The sequence below is a fragment of the Bubalus kerabau genome, chromosome 19 (assembly GCF_029407905.1).
Source record: "Bubalus kerabau isolate K-KA32 ecotype Philippines breed swamp buffalo chromosome 19, PCC_UOA_SB_1v2, whole genome shotgun sequence".
NCBI classification, from domain to species: domain Eukaryota; kingdom Metazoa; phylum Chordata; class Mammalia; order Artiodactyla; family Bovidae; genus Bubalus; species Bubalus kerabau.
This window is the reverse complement of record NC_073642.1, coordinates 68,533,757-68,541,730: the sequence shown is the minus strand read 5'-3', so window position 1 is coordinate 68,541,730 and position 7,974 is coordinate 68,533,757. Positions and strand designations below refer to the sequence as shown.

General features: G+C 43.4%; 1 pseudogene; it reads right to left on the bottom strand.

Annotated features, from left to right (window-relative positions):
• Positions 1–4,036: 4,036 nt before the first annotated feature.
• On the bottom strand, positions 4,037–5,733 carry LOC129634484 (heterogeneous nuclear ribonucleoproteins A2/B1-like; annotated as a pseudogene).
• Positions 5,734–7,974: the final 2,241 nt, after the last annotated feature.

The following is a 7,974-nucleotide window of genomic DNA, read 5'->3' as shown; positions in this document are numbered from 1 at the left end:
CAGAAATTTAACCCTTCATTGTCGGACTTCTGCCATCCTGAGGTCCTTAGAACAGTCTGCTCCTAAATCAGAAAAATTAGACGGTAACGATAGCTGTGAGTTGAGCAGCTGGGGCTTCGGGAAACCCAAGACGGCTGCTTGGCTCCTCCTGGCTCCCTGGCAAACACTGCTTTTCATTTGGGGGGTTAAAGCCATCCTTTGCTGCGAGGCTAATGCCCTCACAGAGACTAATAAGCTGATAGAAATTGTGTTTTCCACTTAGGGTTATGCTTTCCACAATCTCCAGTGATCAAGGCACCCACTTTATTGGGCAAATCATACTAATCTTAACAAAAACCTCACGAACTTCTTAAATTATCGCTGTGACTGTGCTCCTCAGTTATCAGGCAAAGTCAAAACAGTAATGGAGAAACTGGCCTCAAGTGGAACAAAAATTAATTACCTTGGATTAAATGAACTGATAAATATGAAATATAAATAAAATTTGTGTGACTTTTTGTCTGAAATATTACTAAATTTTAATCTTCCAGATAAGGGAATCTTTCACTTGAAGCTAATTATGACTTACAGCAATTTGGTAAATTGCACATTTGTAAACAGATTTGAGGGTTTCCCAGGTAGCTTAGTGGTAAAGAATCTGCCTGAAATGCAGGAGACACAGGTTTGATCCCTGGGTTGGGAAGATTCACTGGAGAAGGAAATGGCAACCCACTCCAGTATTCTTGCCTGGGAAATCCCATGGACAGAGGAGACTGGTGGTCTATAGCCCATGGGGTCGCAAAAGAATCAGACATGATTTAGTGACTAAACAAACACACACAGATTGGAAGCATTTATCTTTTCTCTCTACCTGTTGTTTCGTTGCTAAGTCATGCACTAGACTTGGTCTATAGAAAGGACTGCTGATTAAACGACCATGACTGCATTCTGTTTGCTGTGTGCTAAGTCACTCAGTCGTGTCTGACTCTTTGCGATTCTATGGACTGTAGCCTGCCAGGCTCCTCTGTCCATGGGATTCTTCAGGCAAGAATACTGGAGTGGGTTGCCGTGTCCTCAACCAGGAGATATTCCTGACCCAGGGATCGAACCCAAGTCTCTTCCGTCTCCTGCATTGGTGGGTGGGTTCTCTACCATTAGCACCATCTAGAAAGACTGACTGCATTCTATTGATGGATTATCTTCTTGCTTCTAGGAATGACTTACAAGAAACTCCCATTGACAATGCTGGTCTGATTTGGTTTACTGATGGGTCCTGCTTAAAAGATGAACGAGAATATTCAGTTCAGTTCAGTCGCTCCGTCGTGTCCGACTCTTGGCGACCCCATGAACTGCAGCACGCCAGGCCTCCCTGTCCATCACCAACTCCCGGAGTTCACTCAGACTCACGTCCATCGAGTCAGTGATGCCATCCAGCCATCTCATCCTCTGTCGTCCCCTTCTCCTCCTGCCCCCAATCCCTCCCAGCATCAGAGTCTTTTCCAATGAGTCAACTCTTCACATGAGGTGGCCAAAGTACTGGAGTTTCAGCTTTACCATCATTTCTTCCAAAGAAATCCTAGGGCTGATCTCCTTCAGAACGGACTGGTTGGATCTCCTTGCAGTCCAAGGGACTCTCAAGAGTCTTCTCCAACACCACGAGAATATTACCAAGCTGTAAATATAGTAACGTCCAACGTGCACATAATTGAAAACTCTTGTTTACCAGAAATGAGGTCAGTAAAATCAGCTGAATTAACTGCTTTAATTCAAGCTTGTCAACTAGCTAAAGACCAGATAGCAACTATTTATACTGATAATTCTTATACATTTGGAGTGGCCCGTGACTTTGGGATATTATGGCAACAATGAAGTTTTTTTACCTCTTCGGGACAACCTACCAAAAAAAAAATGGTAAACAAGGGCTTCCCTGGTGGCTCAGTGGTAAAGAGTCTGCCCACCAGTGCAGGGGGCATTGTTTGATCCCTGATCTGGGAAGATCCCCCTTGGCGCAGGGCAGCTAAGCCTGTGCATCACAACTGTGAGCCTGAGAGCCGCATCTGCTGAGCCCACGTGCCACAACCACTGAAGACTGCCCTAGAGCCCGTGCTCGGCAACGAGAAAAGCACCATGATGCAAAGCCCTTGCGCTGCTGCTGGAGAGTAGCCCCCACTCTCCACTAGAGAAAAGCCTACGCAGCAAGGAAGCCCCAACAGAGCCATGAATCAATGATAATGGGAAACAGCTTGCAAAGTTATTAAATGCTATACAATTACCAAAAGAGTTACCACCTATTAAAGCCCCAGGACATCTGAAATCGAAGGCTATGGAAACTAAAGGAAATCAGCTTGCTGGTACGGCCACCAACAGCAAGCAGCTCTAAATAATCGTTCTGTCCAGCGTTGAGAATGTCCACTGCTCTCTGTCAGCCCTGCTCACTCAGTGAAGGATTTCCTTCTGCAAGCTCAAGAAACTGCCACTGAAGGACAGGAACAGATGTGGTAATAAAAAAGGAGAAATTTTTAACCCTGTCACACAAATATGGTTTGGACCTGAGAGGAAACCTGTTGTGCCTGCTGGAGCCCAATATATACATTCTTTTACTCACTGGGTGCCTGAGAAAATGATTCTGTGGGGAAAACAATATGTTTAGAAGCTTTTTCCCCACAACTGGTTCATAGTGTGTATGCTTGCTGTGATGTGCACCCTATGTATACTCCAGGACAGTCACCTGTGGCCACAGGGCCGCTCTTCCCCCTAAGGGGCCCCGTGACGTAAGGGGCCTGTGACGTAAGGGGCCCGTGACGCATGGCGGCTGCATTCCGTCCAGCTGCCACCATCTCAAGGAAATAAATATATGCTCATAATGATCTTCATGTTTTCACACTGGCTTGACGCTTTTCCATGCAGGAGAGCAATGGCTTTAACAGTAGGTAAATTGCTATTCAGTTCAGTTCAGTTTAGTCGCTCAGTTGTGTCTGACTCTGCGACCTCATGGACTGCAGCACGCCAGGCCTCCCTGTCCATCACCAACTCTTGGAGGAGTTTACCCAAACTCATGTCCATTGAGTCGGTGATGCTATCCAACCATCTCATCCTCTGTCGTCCCCTTCTCCTCCCATCTTCAGTCTTTCCCAGCATCAGGGTCTTTTCAAATGAGTCAGCTCTTCGCATCAGGTGGCCAAAGTACTGGAGTTTCAGCTTCAACATTAGTCCTTCCAATGAACACTCAGGGCTGATCTCCTTTAGGATGGACTAGTTGGATCACCTTGCAGTCCAAGGGACTCTCAAGAGTCTTCTCCAGCACCACAGTTCAAAAGCATCAGTTCTTCAGCGCTCAGCTTTCTTTATAGTCCAGCTCTCACATCCATACATGACTACTGGAAAAACCACAGCCTTGACTAGACAGACCTTTGTTGGCAAAGTAATGTCTCTGCTTTTTAATATGCTGTCATAGGAAAGATAATAATTCCTATTTGGGGAAGTCCTTCTGAATTACACAGTGATTGGGAAACACATTTTACTGCACAAATAATTGAATCTATATGTGACATTTGACCAGTCATGTGGCCTTTTCACTGCGCATATCTTCAGCATTGGTAGAAAGGACTAGTGGCACCATCAAATTGCAATTGGCAAAACTTTCAGAAACAGTTCTTTCACGGCCAAAAGCTCTTCTGCTAGTGCCTCTTGACCTTAGATCTATGCCTTTTGGTGAGCATGAGCCATGTCCTTTTGAAAGAATTAACAGGATGGCCTGTGATTAAATGAGGGAATGTATGGACCAACCTCAGTCCAAGGAGATATATTACATTATTGTCAGGGCCTTATTAAAACACATAAGGAAAATGAAAAATTAGTAGCTAGCCCCTTTCACTGTGAGCTCTTGGAAGATGAAATCCTTAAAGATCATGGATTATCATCTGGAGGTTTTGTTTATTGGAAAAGACATAAAAGATTTGTTGCAGCAACATCAGAAAGGATCTTATCAGTTACTATTTACTAATCCATGTGCTGCCAAACTATTAATAGAAGGCATAGACTCATGGATTCACATCTCTTTTTTTTTTCCTTTAGAATTATTTTATTAAATCATAAATGTACAACAGCTTCTTAACTCTACACACGCACTTACATTTTTTTAAAGGAAAAACGTTATGTCTTATTACACCATGATCCTGGCTAATAGCTTTTCAAAACTTTGAGAAAAATCTTAAAAAAGGTTTCACATGTCACCTGAAACTTACAAATTTAACATTATCAAAGAAGGAATGCTTCTACACTCTTACAAAGACCACTAGAAAGAAACAACGATTAAACAGCTAAGACACTGTCTCAAAGGCATTTTTTTTTTTTACAATCCTTCCTCCACAGTAAGGTAATGTTATTAAATAATCCAATCCATTCACAAAATGGCTCTCTGCATCTGCTCTGGTGTCTTCTGCCATATCACTGCATATTTATGCATGACTGAGATAAGATTTTCCTTCACATTGTTATTTCGATAACCTGAAGCTGTTCTGTTACCTCTGGGCTCTCATCCTCTCCTATTTATACAGTGAAGCCCATGGCAAATAGGAAGCAGCTCAGTATCTGCTTCTCCCTCCGTAACCCCCACTTCCTCCACTGCCTCCTGGACCACAGTTTCCTCCACCATATGGTCCCCCCATGTTCCTGCTACCACCAAAATTTCCACTCTTCATTGGACCATAGTTAGAAGGTTGTTGGTTATAATTTGCAAAATCATTGTAATTTCCTCCTCCATAGTTGTCATAACCACCTCCGTAGCCCCCAGCCTGGCTGCCATATCCAAGTCCTCCACCACCATATCCTCCTCTTCCTCCTCCATAACCAGGGCTGCCTCCAAAATTGCCACCTCCAGGTCCCCCTCCATACCTATTATAGCCATCCTCAAATCCACAGCCACTTCCATATCCATCAGATCCCCCTCTAAAGTTACTTCCTGGTCCTGGTCCAAAATTTCCACCACCACCACGAGAATCTCCAAAACCAAAGTTGCCTCCTCTTCCACTTCTAGAACTTTGGACTTGTCTAGACAAAGCCTTTCTTTTCTGCATTATAACCATTGATAGTATTTTTGCAACACAATCTTATCCACAAGATCATGGTCATCAAAAGTAAGCCTCTTTTCTTTCCAGACTGCCTGTCAGTAATTATCTCAATGGTATCAATTTTTCCATATTTCTCAAAGTAATCTCTAAGATGATGCTCCTCAGTATCTTCCTTAATTCCACCAACAAACAGCTTCTTCACAGGTACACGAGCCCCTGGCTTCCCAGATTCCCGTCTTGCAGCAGCACGTTTCAGCTCACTCTCCCGTCAACTGAAGGACGTCTTGCGGCCATGGCTGAATCAACGTCAGCCCTGGAAGAAAAAGTCACAAAACCAAATCCTCTTGATTTTTGCTTGCAGGATTCCTCATTACCACACAATATGTAAGTTTTCCCCATTGCTCGTAGTAGTTCCTCAAACTTTCTTCTGTAGTTTCAAAGCTCAAGCCACCAATAAAGAGTTTATAGAACTGTTGCTTTTCTCTCTCCATCGCGGACTCAGTCGCTTCAGCCCGATTTCCCGCAGCCGCGCGTGATGAGAGAGATCTCCGCGGACGAACACGAACCGGACTCGCCCTGGCGCTGTAGAGAGAACTGCCGCTGCTCAAAACAGCACCGAGGGAGCACCTCCACTCCAGACCCGGCGCTGCTGCTGCTGCCCGCGGCTAACTTTAAAAACCTCCTCTTAGAGAGAGCCCTCCTAAACTGTTGGTGGGAATGTAAGTTGGTGCAACTGCTATCAAAAATACTATGAATTCTCCTTAAAAACCTAAAAACAGAGTTGTCATATGATCCAGCAGTTCCATTCCTGGGTGTGTATCTGGACAAAACTCTATTTCAAAAAGACACATGTGCCCCTATTTATAATAGCCAAGACGTGGAAGCAACCTAAATGTCTATCAACAGATGAATGGATACGGAAGATACTATATATATATATACTGTTACTTCAGTCGTGTCTGACTGTTTGGACCCTATGGAACATGGCCCTCCAGGCTCCTCTGTCCATGGGATTCTCCAGGAAAGGATACTGGAGTGGGTTGCCTTGCCCTCCTCCTGGAGTTCTTCCCGACCCAGGGATTGAACCCGTGTCTTATGTCTACCTGTTGGCAGGCAGGTTCTTTACCACTAGCATATACACACACACACGTGTTTCTGTTCTGTAAATAAGTTCATTTGTGTCATAGTTTAGATTCCACATATAAGTAATACTAAATGATATTTGTCTTTCTCTTTCTGATTTACTTCACTTAATATATAATAATCTCTAGGTCCATCCATATTGCTGCAAATGGCATTACTTCCTTCTATTTTATGGCTGAATAATATTACATGTACTATATTATTCATATATATATTATATATAGTATATATATAGTGTGTGTTAGTCCGTCAGTTGTATCTGACTCTTGGTGACCGCACGGACTGTAGCCGCCAGGCTCCTCTGTCTATGGGATTCTCCAGGCAAGAATACTGGAGTGGGTAGCCAGTCTCTTCTTCAGGGGATCTTCCGACTCAGGGATTGACCCCAGGTCTCCAGCATCACAAGCAGATTCTTTACTGTCTGAGCCATTAGGAAGGCCTAACATTATATATATATCCATATGTATAATATTATTCAGTCATAAAAAATAATGAAATAATGGCATTTGCAGCAATATGGATGGACCTAGAGATAATTAATTAAATGAAGCAAATCAGAAAGAGAAAGACATATTTATATGTGGAATTAAAATATGACACAAATGAACTTATTTACAGAACAGAAACAGACTCACAGACGTAGAGAAAACACTCATGGTTGCCAAGGAGGATGGGGAGTTGGGGAGGGATGAACTGGGAGTTTGGGATTAGCAGATGCAAGTGACTGTATATAGAATGGATAAGCAGTAAGGTCCTACTGTAGAGCACAGGAACTAGAGTCAGTATCCTGTAACAAACCATAATGGAAAAGAGTATGAAAAAGGGAAATATATACATGTATAACTAAATCACTTTGATGTACTCCAGAAACTAAGACAACATTGCGTATCAACTGTACTTCAGTTTCTAAAAAAGAATCTTGAACCTACACACACACACACAAGGCCTCTCCACCTGAGTGGACTTTGTTCCATATTTCTGACACCTGACTTCAAGTAACTAAGCTCAAACGACACCCTCATCAGGATACGAAGATGACAACGGCAAACAGCTGACCAAAGAACCTGGGTCAGGCCTGTGAGACTGATCCTACTAGTTCAATCGAACTGTTTATCAAACATGTGTCTTCCTATCATAATGGAAAGTTGTTGTTTTACTTCTGGCTATATTTTTGCTCCAATAGTCAGGGTGGGAAGAAAATGCTCTAGTAAAGTTGTCATCAATAGAGTTACTGGGATAAGCCCCTCATAATACCTATGCATGACCGTTCAGGTTCTCCTAACATGACCACTCGCCCAGGCCACCTGCCCTCTGACCTAACCTTTGAGGTTCAGATTCTCCAACATACCAACATGCCCGCCCCTGTCTGATACCATCCTCTGTTCTCAGAGACTGGACATATTTACCCCAGGACACCCTCGCCCTGTTCTTACTTAACTGAAAAATGTCTTAAAGAGAAAAGTTGCTAGAAATTGTGCTAGCAACTTCCTTATATCAAGAGTCTAGTTGATTTTTGGAAAACCTACAAGAGAAGTGATCTATAGTTTAATGAAACTGTGTTGACAGAACCCTCAGTTCATGAGGCTATCAATGGGAGAACCCTGGCAGGGATCTCCTGTGCTCCCCAGGTTCTGTCTTCACATGTGGTATTGGAACCGACCCAGCTTCCTCAGGACAGGCACATAAATGTCTCAACAGCTGACAAACCAAAGGTTTATGTTTACTAGGACATTGCGTTGCCCCATTTCCTACACATCAGGAAATAGATGCACTTCCTTTCTGT